We start from the raw sequence: 17,914 nt of genomic DNA on the forward strand, positions 1-17,914 counted from the left end.
ATTTTACTGTATCAGAACTAAATGTTCTTTTCCACACATATACAGACCTGTCAAAGTGTAACAGAAGAGACTAATTTCAATAACAATGCCTTCCGGTAATTCCATGTTCCTCAACTACAAGTCCCCTTGAATGGGTAGTCTTGATGGGGAGCCTACCTTGAGGGTACATTTTCCTTGAGCAGTATCCTACATGGTGGTGGCTTGTAGGCTATCCCTTCAACCCGCTGGTTGAATAAAAAAAAAAAAAAAAAAAAAAAAAAGAATCATGTATGGCTTGCCTTGGAGTTGTCAGCTTACAACGGGAAGTGCCGTTACTGGCAGGGTCTCCTGGAAATAATCTCTGCAATGATTTCACAAAAAAAAGGATTTGTTTTAGAAGACCGTATACAGTGAGGAATATTGCTAAACATATGGAAAGATAGATTTCCAGTTTACATACACTGTTCTCTTTCTAAAGAATTACCTTCAGTTTTACAAGTCAAGGATTCTCAGCCCCATTCATCAGAGTCTTTATCTGACTGTACACATTGCACTCTAAACGTAAACTCTCCTTCAGATCTACCGACAAACATGTAGTGCCTGTCTAATTGCATGCAAGGTGAATAGACATTAGGCCAGGGATACTGTAAAACAGCCAATAGATGAGTCATTCTATGGGCAGCTTAAATGAATCTGCCAAATTAAGCGCAACTGCATTAGCAGTTGACAACATTTTATTCCATAAAGATTTTCTTTTTAATAGCTTTTTGTTACATGTCACCAACCTATATATTTGATTCAGATGTCTTTTTAGAAGTTTGTATAATGATACTTCCTATGCTCCTTTAGGTTGGAATTTAGTGCCGGTTCACACTAGTACAACTTGTCAGGCGACTTGCTCAGCCTGACAAGTCGCGCACCGTCGCGGGTCCATTGTGTGGTACAGGAACGGTTCTAATAGGAGCGACACAAGTCGCTCCGACTTAGAAAAAGGTTCATGTACTACTTCGGGGCGACCTGGAGCGACTTGCATAGACATTCATTTTATGAAGTCCATGCAAGTCGCGCTGAAGTGGCGGTGCACGCGACTTCACAGGTCGCCCCCGAAGTCGTGCCGCTTCAGTGTGAACCGGCACTTACTGAAAGATTTCCCAAAAATTGTGTCTATTGGCATCATATGTAAGCTGACCATAGATGACTTAAATTAGATTAGAAGAAATTGTAGCGATTTAGCGGATTTTGAAATACAAGCCCAGATACTCATTAACAGTTTAGTGGAAAAAGGTTACAGAAGGAATGAGCTCAACAATATTAAAAACATAGTGGAAAGAATGAGGAGAGAAGATCTAATTGAGGATCTACCAAACAGAACAAACAAAAACGAACATACAGAATTTGCCTTGCTGACTGGATACAACACACAACATAAAGCACTAGAAAAAATCATAAGGAAACATTGGCCTATTCTTAAGGCAGATACCACACTAAAAGATGTCCTTCCTGCAAAACCCACCTTCATCTACAGAAGAGCACCAGATTTGAGGAACCGATTGGTGCATAACGTCATTGACCCCCCGAAAACCATTAGACTCCCTAGCAGCATAAAAGGTTTCTTCAGATGTGGCAAATGCCTACCCTGCAGGACAACAAAGGATAAAAAGAGAAAAACCACCTCTTTCACAGTCCATAGCACAGGAAAAGTTTTTAACATCAAAGACACCGTAACCTGCACAAGCACGCATGTGACCTACGTGGTAGAATGCCCATGCATATTACAATAAGTGGGTCGCACTACTAGGCCTCTATTCGTCCGCATCAGGGAGCATGTGAAGAACATCTGAAAGGGCTTCGACAAAAACAGTCTCTCACGACATTTTAAACAATACCACTCCCAAGACCCCTCATGAATGGTTTTCTATGCCATTGAAAAGTTTAAAAGTGATTGGAGAGGCAGCAATAAAAAGATAAGTGTGTCCCGTAATGAAACCAAGTGGATATATATGATGCAGACCCTCCAAACCGAAAGGCTTGAACATAGACATAGACTTGAATTGCTTCATCACAGACTATTAAACATATCCTTTATATTTTTTATACCATTTTATAGCATTTTTACCAACTTTTTACTCCATTTTATCAATCCAGGAGTTTTAACCTCAATGCCTTTTTCTCCAGTTTAAGGTTTTTGGGGTACCCCTGTGGTTTTCCCTTTGTTTCGGTTCCCTTGTGTAGGGAACATATCCATCCCAAGGGATTCTTCTTTCTTCCTTTTTTATGGAGCAACATCCTCCAAAGTTCTTCCTTTTCCATGGAGTAACACCCCCCCCCCAAGTTCTGTTTCTTCTCTTTTTTTGGGGTAACACCCACCTAATAAGAAAAACTCCTACCATCCAGATAACCTCTAAGAAGGGTATGCGTTGCTCGTGGTCTATTCCTATACCACCGTGGCTTTAATTATTTATTAATTTTAATGCATCCTATTGAATCCACATTGCCTTGCTTTTATTGGTTCATTTATGTCCTCCTTTTGTATTTTTAAGCTTTTCTAAGCATTTTTATCCATTTTTTTTCATATTCATCCATTCATTTATCCAAAAACCGCACGATCCCCAAAACATTTTCAAACGATTTTTATCGATCTATGTATGGGGCACATAACCAACAAGCGATTTTAACACGGTTCACAAGCGGTTCTTATTTTTATTTTTATTTCACATCACTTCCAATCACCTAATAAGGTCCAAGTGTCATTTCACTAGCACTGGCATTTTTTAGATCTCGCCCCTTCACATGGGCACACTGCACTAATAGCACAAAATTATCCCTCACTGTACATTGTATTAAACCTTTTTATAAACACTCACAATGTCCTTTTTATCTTCTTCATTCTTTTATATTTGGTCGTATAACTCTGATTGTAATAAATATTGTATGTATTGAGCTATATGGCAGACACAATAAGGAAGTTCACATGATGACTTGTTTAGGCTGCACCCTATTGGTAAAACACATCGCAAGGTGTACAAATATGGCCGCCAGATCCGGCCCCCAAGGGTGAATCAACATGGCGACAACACAGCCTATAAAAACACCGGGAGTAGCGCTAGATGGCACGCTCCAGATGATGTCGTGGTGACGAAACGCATAGGGCGTGGCTTATTGCGTGAATTCGTCACTTCCGGTGGCGGTGGTTTCCGACCTGTGGAACGCGGAAGCGAGACAGCTTGGCAAACCCTGCACGCTGATAGGGAACTTCCCAACTGTGAGTGGCTATAGCACTTCTTTCTCGTATATTCAGCAATACTACGCAATGGAAGCTACCTTATAATTGCAGTGCCTGAGGTGACTCTGAGTGGGAGCCAGGTTACCCGCAACATCTGTGTGCACCTATGCTGACCAAGTGTGTGGTAAGCGCTCTTACCTAGTGGGGGGCCACGAGTAACAGCACCTCTTATATTACGGCACGATACTAAATGTGAGCACTTAGCGCACTGGCACAGTCTTATTGCACTTTTGAAGCACATAGCACTTCTTATGGTTTTATGTTGTGGCACCTCGGCCCTCATAGGTCCACAAGACAAAAACGCACAGTGCACTTTCCATGATCTTATGATTTTATGATACCTAGTATTTTGAATTTTATACCTTTTATGTTCATTTATCACTTGAATGCACAGCACACTTTTCTACCATTTTTTGACATTATTGTGGTAGCGCCGGTACCAACAACACTTGCACATTATGACTAAAATTTTCCACCTGGCTCTCCTGGCTTGCCAAGTTGGGTGGTGCTTGCAGGGCAACCGCTGGTTCAAATATTGGCCAATCAGATGAAATTTAGGCTATAGGTGAACCTGTAAGGACCACCTGGTACAGATAACAAAACATCAACTGAGCACAGAGGAAAATTCAAACCATCTACAATATGGCCAATCTACATAGGATCCCAATGGACATGATTAAAGTGGTTCCAAAGGCAGAATTAATTTTATATTAATGCATTCTATGCATTAAGATAAAAACCTTTGTGTGCAGCATCCCCTCAGTCCCCCTAATACTTACCTGAGCCCAGTCTTCATCCAGGGATGTTGCATGAGAGGTTTGGCTGTCTGGGAACGCCTGCTGCTGTCAATCAAAGTCTATGAGACAATGAGGATAGAGAGGGGGCTGCTTGCTGTGGGGGCACAAGGCAGGAGGAAGGGGCAAGGAGCGCTGACGCGGGAACGGAGGAGGATCCGGGCTGCTCTGTGCAAAACCACTGCACAGAGAAGGTACGTATAACATATTTCTTATTTTTAACTACTTGCCCCCTTAATGACCAGGCCATTTTTGCGATTCGACACTGCGTTACTTTAACGGACAATTGCACGGTCATGCGATGCTGTACCTAAATAAAATTTACGTCCTTTTTTTCCCACAAATAGAGCTTTCTTTTGGTGGTATTTGATCACCTGTGTGATTTTTTTTTTTTGCGCTATAAACAAAAAAAGAGCGACAATTCTGAAAAAAAAAAACAATATTTTTCACATTCTTCTATATAACATTCCCAAAAAAACAAAACTTTTTAACATTTTAGGCCAATTTGATTTCCGCTACATATTTTTGGTAAAAAAAATCTCAATTAGCGTATTTTGGTCAGTTTGCGCAAAAGTTATCGCGTCTACTAGCTACAGGAAAGTTTCATTTTTTTTGTTTGTTTACTAGCAATGGTGGCGATCTGCGATTTTTAGCGGGACTGCAACATTGCCTAACTGACATTTTTGACACTTTTGGGGGGACCAGTGACATTACTACAGTAATCAGTGCTAAAAATATGCACTGTTACTGTAATAATGACATTGGCAGGGAAGGTTTAACACAGTGGGTGATCAAGGGGTTAAATGTGTACCTAGGGGCGTGTTTCTAACTGTATGGGGGTTGGGCTTTTGAAATGATCACAGAGACCTGTGATCCTATATAGAAGGATCAGAGGCGCTCTGTGATCATTCCAGAGAGAATAACGGTCAGCTGTGTTTACAACAGCTGACCGTCCTTCTCTCACAGCGGGGAGCGATCATAGGTTGCCGGCGGCAATCGGAGCCACCGGCCTTGTGCATTGGCTTCCCCACTGCCGAGTGGGGGTGGGAGCGTACTTCCGGAGGCACGTGCTCGCTCCCTAGCTGCAGGTGCGCGACCGACGTATACCTACGTCAACTCATGCAGGATGGGTTGCCTGCGGGCAGTCATTAACTGCTTAAACTAAAAAAAAAAAATAAGACTTCACATATCACTTTAATATTTTTGTAAATGCCAACCTAAAGGAGCACAAGAGGCACCATTATACTGTTATTGGCCAAACAGTGACTGTCCTATCAGATACAGTTAGGCTGGCCATACACTATACAATTTTCTTGTACAATTTTCATGTAGATTTACCAAAACCATATAATATGTGGTCAAACCTAAAACACTTCCAATTTGTATGCAATCAGGCAGGCCCTTGCACTACATAGTTGAAGGTAAATCTAAAGGAAATTGAATAAGGAAATTGTATATTGTATGGCCAGCCCTACTGTTCAGCAGCTCCACTGTGTTTAGCTAGCTGCTGGTTTCACAGCTACTGAATACAATTGCCGGCAGTAGAAATTCCTCTATCCACACAGCTTAACCTGGATGGGGGAGTCAATTAATTTTCTCTTATTTAGCCTGCAGGAGGAATAAAAGAAAACGGAGCCCAGTATGGCTTGCTTTAGGCAGTTTTTACTTGACTGTTCTGTTTAAATCCCAGCTTTACAAAGGTCAATGACTAGGTCTGTCCTGTAAATCATTATTACTACCCCCTAATCATATACCGCCAATTTATTTATTTTATTTGCGTTATATTTTGCACTAAATAATATATTTATGTTGACGGTTTTAATTATCTTTCAGCTGAGGAGCAGACAAGCCTTTTGACACAATCCTTTTCATCTCTGTGAAAATACATTAAAGTGCTGTGAACACTTACTGAGTCTCAGCAGGAGACAAAATGCTTTTTACAAATATTATACATCAACCTGCTCCATGGGCTGTGGGGAATTGTGAACATTTCTATGAGTTTTCATTAAACATAATGTTATAATTATGATCCTGCTTTGTCTGGTGGTGATTACAGAGACATCTGATTACAATTAAAATGTAAGTACTGAAAAGAATAACATAAATTGACACTGTCTGAGAGTCTAAAGACGTATTACAGAACACACACACAATGGCTTCTGATCATCTTCACAGGAATGAGCCGAGTCTCGGAAGATCTCGTGTTCAGCTGATAGACGTTTGCTCTGTTAATGCGTTTTCAGTCGTTAGCAGCAGTGATTAGAATCGCATCATCTATTTTTTGTCTTGTGTACAGTAAGTATTAAAAATATTCAAACCTGGGCCTAATGAATAGGGGGAATCTATACTAGGTGCTTTTATCACATATAAAATGATTGTACTTGAAAATATAAATTGATCACCAAAAGGAATTTTAACTTGGCATTAACCTCCCTGGCGGTGTGATTGTTTCCGATTTTAGGTGCTGAAAGCGGTACAATTATGTTGCTAGTAATTCTTAAAGCGGAGTTCCAGCCATTTCACTCACCTGTCCAACGGTCCAGCGATGCGGCTGCCTGAAGCCTCGATCCTCTCCCTCGGCGTCGGCATCACTGCTGTGGGCACCCGACTGTGACAGTTTGCGGCTTCACAGCCGGGTACCCACTGCGCATGCGCGAGTCGCGCTGCGCGTCTTGATTGGCCGGCAATCTTCTGGGACCTCTGACATGTCCCAGAAGATTGCAGGGAGGGAGGGGAAGAGGAGAACTTCCGTTCAGGGCGCCGCTGCGCTCCGAGCGGAGGTGGGAGCGGGTACCTGTCAAAACTAGGTACCCGCTCCCCCCCAAAAAAATGACATGCCAAATGTGGCATGTCAGGGGGTTAGAATACCTAAAGCGGAAGTTCCATTTTTGGGTGGAACTCCGCTTTAAGGACGAGCAGCCCAAACCAACTATTTACATATGATTTTTTTTTTTACTGTCCGTTCTTCTTTATAACATCTCGGGTATGATAAAGTTTGAAACACAAAATCATAAATTATAATATAATAAATAACTATAAATAAGTTAAAGTATATATATATATATATATATATATATATATATATATATATATATGTATGTATACATATATTATATGTGTGTGTATACATATATACTGTATATAGATATACGTGTATATCTATCTATCTATCTATCTATCTATCTATCTATCTATCTATCTATCTATCTATCTATCTATCTATCTATCTATCTATCTTTATCTATCTATCTATCTATCTATCTATCTATCTATCTATCTATCTATCTATCTATCTATCTATCTATCTATCTATCTATCTATCTATCTATCTATCTATCTATCTATCTAACGTACAGTAAAACTGCAGGAAAGGGCACTGGGGGGCAAACTAATGCAAATTTACCTTATTTTGTGATGTAATCCAATAGGATTACAATATATCAGTGTGTTTGTGTGTTTTACTTTTCCAATTTACCGCTGGTTCCACCCCTCTGCGAGCATCACGTTGCAGGAGACGGAAGCCGGGGCTCACAGCATCGGGCGGAAGATCCGGCCACCGTATGCTACAGGGACACATCGCGGGATCCTGGAAACAAGGTAAGTACCCTCTACCAGGAGCCAGCGATGCTCCCTGGCGATACCCCGAGTGTGGCTCGGGGTTACCGCTAATGGCACTAAAATTTCACCCCGAGCCACACTCAGGAATACCGCTGAGGAGGTTAATGAATGTTTACCCAAAGCTTAAAGAGGAAGTAAACTTTGTTTTTGCCTATAAAAAGGTTTACTTATAGGTAGGTAGTATAAGTATCTCGTAAATCTGCACCGTTTACCTGTGCCGTTCCTTCAGAGCCCTGTGCCATGAACGTCAGCTCCTGCGCGCATGTGCGGGAGTGACATCCTTGTGGATCTGGCCAGTTACAGAGCCAGAGCCTGCAAATCCGGAAGCAAGATGGGTGAAGATGGGAGCCCCTGCAGCGCTGACATCGTGGCGCTGGAACAGTTTAGTTTTACCCACTTAAAGAACACCCGCCGCAGTTTTACTGCAACAGGTCGACTCTGTCCCGCGAAACAATGTACCTGTACGTCGCTAAACACGGCACACCACTGTTCTGTCAGTTATGAACACAGGGATCCTGTGTTCCTCTTATTTAGGTACACAGGTCTCTGTGTTCATGCAGAAAGCCTACCCCCCACAGTTAGAAAGCACCCCCTAGGGACACATTTAACCCTTTTATTGCCCCTGGTATTAACCCCTTCCCTGCCAGTGTCATTAGTATAGTAACAGTGCATGTTTTTAGCACTGATTATTGTAGTAATGTCACTGGTCCCCCCAAAACTGTCATAAATGTCAGTTAGGTGTCCGATCCATCCGCCGCAATGTAGAGTAAAAGAAAATAGATAAAAATGACATAAATCTTTCCCCTAGTTTGTAGACGCGATAACCTTTGTGCAAACCAATCAATATACACTTATTGGGATTTTTTTTTACCAAAAATTTGAACCAGAATATATATTGGCCTAAAATTATGAAAAAATGTGATTTTAATTTTTTTTTCTAATTTGGAATGTTATATAGCAGAATGTAAAAAATATAGTTTTTTTTTTCAGAACTGTCGCTTATTTATGTTTATAGTGCAAAAAATAAAAATCACACAGGTGATCAAGTACCACCAAAAGAAAGCTCTATTTGTGGGAAAAAAGGACATCGATTTTATTTGGGAACAGTGTTGCACGACCGCGCAATTGTCAGTTAATTTAACGCAGTGCCATATCATGGAAAATGGCCTGGTCTTTAAGGGGGTAAATCCTTCCAGTCCAGAGGTGGTTAAAGTTAATTTCACATAATGTGCTAGTATACGATGCATACTAGCACATTATGACTTTACCTTGAGGGGGGGGGGGGCGTCCAGCAGTATACAATCGCTTTAAAGTATTACTAAACCCAGAACTCTGCATTCATTATATCTGGTCTCCTACAGTACACAGAACATGGAAATGCAACTATTTTAGTAAATATCAACTGCTAAATACTTTTTCTCATCAGCAGTGTATAGCAGTCTTGTGACTTCTATCAGTGCTCAGCCGAGTACTGGTTAAAGCTTGTAGAAGGAATTTTAATTCTCCCCTGATTGGCCTATGAGGCTGCAGGACCCCTGACCCTCTTCCTGGACAGTGCTGATTGGCCCTGTGCTGATAACATGCACCCTCCCAAGAAAAAAAAACTCTCTAGCAATACACACCAAACTGAGCATGTGCAGAGTGCCTGCCCTTTCCGCCCCCCTTCTCTATTAATAAAAGCTGTACTATAGCTTCCCACAATTTAAAGCACTCTATGAATGAAGGAGGTGGACCTTTCACTCATTCACCCAGTAACATGTAACAAATATAAGCGTGAACCCAAAAGTGAAAATACACTTTGTAGCAACACTAAACAATATTCTTATTCTTCAAAAATCATCTATACACATCCGTTACTTATTTGCCGCCCTGTAATGTATTTTTCATAAAAAAACATTTTATTGCATTTTTCTGTCTCATTTAAATGTCCTCTATGTGTTCCCGACCCTCCCCTTTTTTATCTCACTGCCCTCTGTTTGGAATGAGCAGTGTACATAAGTTATGTTCATGTTCAATGCTCTATGCACACGACACTAGTCCATCTGGGGAGTGAGCAATAGAGGATGACTATGTTTCTATATACATTGGGACCATGGAGAACAAACACAGCTACCCTCTAACAAGAAGTTGTATCACAACAGCAAAATATAAAATAAAATAAAAATAATAATTATGAAGATTTGGAGGAGGCTGAGAGCACTAAAGGGTACTTTTTGGAGTTAAGAATGTATACTTAAAGTAGCTGCAAACCTCTGAAATTAAAAATGTATAAAGTATATTATTTTGTAATATAATGTGTATTTGCCTCAATCCAAAGCACACATGGGCTGCTTTACTAAAACTGGTATGCACATCTGGTGCAGCTATACATAGTGACCAATCAGTTTCTAGGTTTTATTGTCAAAGCCTATTTGAACAAGCTAAAGTTGGTTACTATGCACAGCTACACCGGACTCTGTGTGTATCAGTTTTAGTAAATCTCACCCTAAATGTAACTTCTGTACTTCTGTCTGCTGTCTCCTTCCTCTGCTATGTGCATAGGTCACTCCTGACAGGTTATGCTGAATTATTGCTCTCGCTCTAATGTTCGCAGCAATACCTCACATGTGTGGTTCAAACGTCCTTTACATATACATACGTGACCTACGTATGCATTGGCTTCTGCATGAGAGCACGCTGGCATAGGAGCACTTTCGTTTTTTTTTCTTTTACTGTATTTTAATTTACACTTTTTTTTTTTACTTTTACACTTTCCCTTTTAATTATTATTTTATTATTTTTTTTAAATCACTTTAACCACTCTACTACCGCTCACAGTAATACTACTGCGGCAGAGTGGCTCGTTCCCGTCCAGTCACGTAGTATTAACGTGACTGGACTCCTCCCCTTCTGGGCGGCGCTTGCGCGCCGCCGGAGGCTCGCTCCCGCTGTTTTCATTCACAGCGGGAGTCGGGCCAGGGGAGGAGCAGCGGCGATCGCCGCTGCTCTTACCCGATCGTCGGGGATCGAGTCTGGAGATCCGCCCGCTGTGTGTAAACACAGCGGGCGGATCTCCATAGTGACAGGGAGTGACAGATCGGACTGTTCAGCATAGCTGGACATCCGATCTGTCCATGAATCACATAGTCACCTCCCCCCCTACACGTCAGTAAGCACCAGGCATACATTAACCCCTCCCTCTCCAATAAAATTAACCCCTTCCCTGCCAGTGTCATTTTTACAGTAACAGTGCATATATATAGCACTGATTACTGCAGTAATGTCACTGGTACCCCCAAAAGTGTCAAAAATGTCAGTCAGGGGTCCGGTCTGTCCGCCGCAATGTCGCAGTCCCGCAAAAAAAATCGCAGATCGCCGCCATTACGCGTTAAAAAAAAAACACCAAAAATGACAGAAATCTTTCCCTTTGTTAGTAAACGCAATAACTTTTGCGCAAACCAATCAAAATACGCTTATTGCGATTTTTTTTACCAAACATATGTAGCATAAAACAAATTGGCCAAAAACTTTTAAAAAAATTGGTTTTTACATCTTTTTTGGGGGGAATTTCATATAAAAAAATGTGAAAAATATTGTTATTTTTTCAAAATAAACGCTCTTTTTTTGTTTATAGCGCAAAAAGTAAAAATCGCACAGGTGATCAAATACCACCAAAAGAAAGCTCTGTTTGTGGGAAAAAAAGGACGTAAATTTCGTTTGGGTACGGCGTCGCACGACCGCGCAATTGTCAGTTGAAGTCGCACAGTGCCGAATCGCAAAAAGTGGCCTGGACGGAAGACAGCAAAATCCTCCGGTTGTAAAGTGGTTAATGTACATATCCCTTGCTATAGGAATAGTGCATGACAGGTCCTCTTTATGGAGAAATGTGGGGTCTATAAGATCCCATATCTCTCCTTTAGGCTGGAAAGCCTAAGATTAAAAAAAAAAAAAACATCTCAGGCTTTTTAGCTGAATAAACAGCAGTGTTTGCAACTACCGGGGCCAGGCATGACATCATAGTGCTGCGCCCATTCTCTGAGAGTCATAGAGATGACTGGGGAGCATCTGGTCCTTGGTCAGCTCTATGGTAAACTTCCAGCGTCAGGGGATTCCTTCTCCGGCTCGCCAGTCACAGGGGCTCGCCAGTAGAAGCATCGGAGGGGTTGCGGAAGGGGAAAGCTGCAGGAATCATCTGCCATTACTCAAGATGGCCACAGCTAGAAATGCTAGGGGGTGTTTTTCAAAGTGATTTCTCAGTGAAATAAAGCATGGTGATTGAGATGGAGGATGGGTAAATTTGCTTTGGATAATAAAAATAAATTGTTAGCGTTTTTTGTTTGCAATGCTCAGATGTAGTGTTGTTTTGCTTTAATAGATTGTCTTCGTTCTGTTGGAGTGTTTCTTGCAAATGAATGGTTGGTAACTCTGTTATACAATATTTAATAAAACATAATGGAATATTATATTTATGCACAGCAAATAGCTACTGGCAAGTTGCAGGTTCTTACTGGGAATAAAATCTTTAGTAAAAAACCCCCTGCATGTTTTATGTTCTGACTATAACTAGTTTTCTTTTCTACTCTAGAGTCATCGGAGCTGTTATATGTTGACTGAAGCCAAGTAAGAGCGCTGGATTTGTCAATATTAATGCACATAGCAAAAACTGGTGTTTTAAATGCATGGGGAGTGGAGAGAGTATTTATCAAGCCTTGGCTTTGAGAATACAGCAATGATATAAAGGCTGGAAAAATATGGCTTTTACTGAACAATAATCACATGCTGCCTATGTTTGCGTCGATGCAGAGATTATACTCTACAAATTCTGCTTCATGCTGTTCAGGACACGGAGTACAGGAGGAATCAGAAAAACACATTTTTCAGAAATGTATCTCCGGCTTTTCTTTGTCCTTGGTGAATAAGGACAGGTCAGCCTTCTCCTATCTCTTTTATTTTCAAACAACTGGAGACAATGTAATATACATTTAAATTGCTTTTGTGTCTCACCAGTTGGTTTGGCTCCGGTAACAACACAAGTGAAAGACTCTGTTCCTCCAAAATGTCTTTTGGATAAATGAATGGGACACTGTGTACCTACTGGAGATAAGAAATAAATGGACATACCAGTGGAAGTATCTCTCACACTGCCAACGGTCTTTTCTGGGCTGACTCTTACTAGAGGAAAGAAAGAATTAGTAAAAAAAAACATTGATGTAACCTTCTGTTCTTGTCTCACAATTGCATTATTTAAAGCGAAGAAATAATAGGTCGTTAAAAATTCTGGCTTTGGAGCTAAGGCCATTTCATGTTTTATTTTGTATTTTGTCGTTTGTTTTTTTTTCTTTTTTTTTTTTTTAATATTAGATTCACTGTATTATTTAGGAAATAATTTCTTTAATCAAAATGTATTTAAAGTAATATAATATTTTCATATTACCTTTACATTAAAGGAAATGCTTACTAGTGTTTCCTATGATCATTTTGAAAGAGGTAAGGAAAACTATTAAAATCTTAGCAAGTTTCAGTGTTCCAAAGGATAACAAATACACATTACTGGAACATGGACATCCATTAAAAGATAGCAGAGAAGTCATTGGACCTGGGATAATACAGGATCTTGTTTTGATCAATTTTTTTCAAGGTACTGCCAAACCTATGGCATATGTATTAGGAGTTATTATGCATTTGCTATTAAAGTAAGAAAAAGAACAGGGGAACGTAAGGAAAGAAGGTAGAAAGAAAAATGGTAAAGAAGTAATGGAGAAGGCCAAAAAGAAGACAGGTAGCAAGGAAAAGAAGGAAAAAAAGAGGGCAGGAAACAAGAAAGAGACAGGAAGGAAGCAAGGAAGGAAGGAAGGAAGGACGGACGGAAGAGAGGACAAGGATAGAAGACAGAAAATAAGGAAGGGAAGCATTAGGAAAGGAAAGGATAGGAAAGGAAAGGAAGTAAGAAAACAAGACAGGAAGGATGGAAGGATGGGAGAGAAATTAAGGGAAGATGGCATTAAAGAAGATAGAAAATGGAAAGAAAGGAAAAGAGGACAGGAAAGGAGGAAGAGAAAGGAAATGAGGGGAGAAAAGTTAATAAAAGAAGATGCGAAAGGATGAAAAGAATGGAAAGAAAAGAAAGTAAAAATGAAAGGAAAGGAAAGGAAAGGAAAGGAAAGGAAAGGAAAGGAAAGGAAAGGAAAGGAAAGGAAAGGAAAGGAAAGGAAAAGAAAGGAAAGGAAAGGAAAGGAATTAAGAAAACAAGACAGGAAGGATGGAAGGATGGGAGAGAAATTAAGGGAAGATGGCATTAAAGAAGATAGAAAATGGAAAGAAAAGAAAAGAGGACAGGAAAGGAGGAAGAGAAAGGAAATGAGGGGAGAAAAGTTAATAAAAGAAGATGGGAAAGGATGAAAAGAATGGAAAGAAAAGAAAGTAAAAAACAAGACAGAAAGGACACAAGGAAAAGGAAGGAAGGGAGAGAAGGTAATAAAAGAAAACAGGAAGGAAGAACGGTAAAGAGAAGGAAGGAAGAATGGAGAGAAAGTGAGAAAACAAGACAGAGAAGATGGAGGGAAAAGAAAGGAAGGGAGGAGAGGTAAGGAAAGAATACAGGGGAAAAAGAAAAGGAAGGAAAAGGGTGGGGTAAGAAAATAATACAAGAGAGAGGGAGGTAAGGAAAGAAGGTAGAAGGAAATGAATGGGTAAGAAAAGAAGTGAAAACCAAAAGATCCAAAAAGGAAAATAAACTTTGCTTTTGCAAACATTTTGCAGTCCTGTTCTTGCTGAGTCCTTCTTGTATTTGTGAAGACGGATGAAGATGGATGAAAAGCACAGGGTCTGATTTCTTTCCATTTTCACTCAATTTGGACATCTGGGTTGTCAGTTGTGTACCCATTATAAACCACAGCAATGTTCATATTTCAGCTTCAGCCTACAGATTTTTCAATGGCGTTGTTATTACTTTTTCTCCAGGGAAAAATAATGTATTCTTTGGATGAATTGTTTTTAATAAGTTATTTATTCTCTAAGTAAGCATATAAAATATAAAACATTTTGATAAGTGATATTTAAAAAAAAAACTGAAAAAATAGGAGGGACCAATGAGCTACCAATGAGGTAAATGAGGTAGATAAATAGCAGAAGAAGATGAGTGGAGCACCGAAATCAGCTGCTGATTGTAGTAGTTTCAGCACTTACTGTTAAAAAGTAAAGGAAAGGGGGAATCAGTGCTCAATTTCTAAAATGGTGGGCCACAAAACACAAAGTGGATGAAAGGTGTTCACAAGAAATATATGATGAATAAACAATATATATAATATGAAATATACAATGAAGATCATAAAATTAGCTAAATAGCTAATAGGTGATAAATATTCAAAAATATGCAAATGAGCAAAAAGTGCTGAAGTTTATTTATCACTTCACTAAGCACTTCAGCACTTTTTGCTCATTTGCATATTTTTGAATATTTATCACCTATTAGCTATTTAGCTAATTTTATGATCTTCATTGTATATTTCATATTATATATATTGTTTATTCATCATATATTTCTTGTGAACACCTTTCATCCACTTTGTGTTTTGTGGCCCACCATTTTAGAAATTGAGCGCTGATTCCCCCTTTCCTTTACTAAAAAAAAAAACTAGTGTTCCTTAAGGCCGCTTTCACACTGATCCGCTGCAGATTCCCCGCAACGCCGGTGCAGCGCAGTGTATCTGCGGTTTTCATGCAGGTTATCCGTGCTTTGCCACTTCCATTAGATTAAGTAGATTTGGTGCACTTTCAGAAAATGCAAACCAAGCTAATGGAAGTCTATGGCAAATTGCAGGAAATTGGCACAAAATCGCAGGTACACTGCGCTGCACCCACGTTGCGGGGGAATCATTGTGAAAGGGGCCTTTGATTCAAAGTAAAAATCTTAATCTGCAACTTTCCTTATTCTAAGACTAAAATTATGTTCCTGGTAGAATACAGGATGAAATTTACAGATTAAAGTAAGATTTATTTTTAGTCCAGTCTATGTTTGAAAAAAACAAACAAATTTAGACCGCATTCACACTGGTACGACTTGGACCGCGACTTGTCAGCCTGACAAGTCGCGGTCCTCACGCTCCCATTGTGTAGTACAGGAGCCATTCTAAAAGGAGCGACACAAGTCGCTCCGACTTAGAAAAAGGGTCCTGTACTACTTCGGGGCAACCTGGAGGCGACTTGCATTGACTTCCATTATGTGAAGTCCGTGCAAGTCGCGCCAAAGTCGTGCTGCACGCGAATTCACAGGTCGCCCCCTAAATCGGAGCGGCATAATGTGAACGGAGGCTTATGTTTACACACTAACAGTGAAAAACAATAACAATTGAAAGGATTTAAAAAAAAAAAAAGGGAGAGGAAGGGGAACATATGGGTTAATGATATGGGCACTAAACAGATGAAGTCTGCCATTCCAAAAAAAAAAAAAAAAAAATGAGTTGCCTGGCTGTTTTTGGTTTCATTACAATACACTAACCTGGAAAAAGCATGCATCAGGGAAGTAAAAGTAAATACAGATTTACTGATCTGTAAACTCTATTTGAGTGACTGGGGTTCATTTATTACGGGCAAATAGGCTGTTCACTTTGTAAGGGAATTTTCCCTTAGATTAGTGAATGTGGTAAAAATTCACTTTGCAAGGATTTTCAACAAAGTGCGAGAAACATTAAAAAAAAAAAAAAAAAAAACAGTATTTTGCTTGCACATGATTGGATGATGGAAATCGGTGGAGCTTGTCCTCATTCCCTAAGCTAATGGAAAATTCCCTTTATAAACTGAACAGTTCATGTGTCTTTAGTAAATCAACCCTAGTGACTTTAAAAGTTCTAAAGCCACTGGACAATCAGGAAATTACTTTTCAGAAGTTAAGGTCAGCAATGCCAACCTTTCTATATATTCACTAGTGGTTTCCTTTAACCACTTGCCAACCACCTCACGCAGATTTAGTGCGGCAGGGCGGTTCGGCTGCACATAATCACGTAGATCTGATTAGACACAGCGGGAGCCAGACCGCAGGAGGAGGGGGCTCGATCACCCCTGGCCTCCCACGATCTTCTAATAGAATGACAGAAGAGATGCCTGCTTATGTAAACAAAGCAGGTGGGTCTTCTGTCAGAGAGGCAGGGAAAGATCATGTGATTCAGCTTAGCTTAGAATCACCCATCTCTCCCTGCCTCTGTCCAACCCATCCCCCCACACAGTTAGTAAGCACAAAAGGGAACACATTTAACCCCTTGTTATTATGTCATTTAGTGTCATTTATACAGTAACAGTGCATATTTTTTAGCACTGATTACTGTATTAATGTCACTGGTCCCCGAAAAATGTCAAAAATTTCAGTTAGGTGTCTGATCTGTCCGCCGCAATGTCGCAGTCCTGCTAAAAATCGCTGAACGCCGCCATTACTAATAAAAAATATGAAAATAAATAAAAAGTAAATCTATCCCGTAGGTTGTAAACGCTATAACTTTTGCGCAAAACAATTAATATACTATATATATATTTTTATTGGGAATGTTTTAAAGCAAGAAGTAAAAAATATTGTTTTTTTTTCAAAATTGTTGCTCTTTTTTTGTTTATAGCGGAAAATCTAAAAACCACAGAGGTGAACAAATACCACCAAAAGAAAGCTCTACTTGTGGGAAAATAAGGACATCAATTGCATTTGAGTACAGTGTCGCACGACCGTGCAATTGTCAGTTAAATCAACGCAGTGCCGTATCGCAAAAAATGGCCTGGTCATTAAGGGGGTAAATCCTTCTGGAGCTGAAGTGGTTAAATATTGCAATTTTTAAAAAGAGTATTATTTTACTATATTCACTTGCTACAGCTTCTTTTAGATTAAGATCATATAGAAAGTCTATGATCTTTACTAACAGAGGATGTAGACTTATAACTTTGTTGTACTGCATTGGCTGTAACAATGATTTAAAGTGACCCTGAATAATATCCTTGTTCTTCAAAAATAATCCATACACAAGCTACTTAAAGCGAAACTTCACTCTCTCAATCAACATTGACTATTGTTAATCCTTATGCTGCTAGCATTAGTAAATAGATAGGAAAGTACATCAGATTTACTTGTTTTAAATATTTTTTTTTACCTTTTTTTCAGCTACTTCCTGATTTCCATGCCTAGGTAAATGATGTCATACATCATAGGAGTCTTCTGGAGGGGAGGAGGGATTTTCCCAGCTTAGCACACCCTCCTACCTGCATGCAAGGGCAGATGGATTCCAGG

The sequence above is a fragment of the Pelophylax lessonae genome (genome assembly GCF_965119305.1).
Source record: "Pelophylax lessonae genome assembly, chromosome: 4".
NCBI lineage: Eukaryota > Metazoa > Chordata > Amphibia > Anura > Ranidae > Pelophylax > Pelophylax lessonae.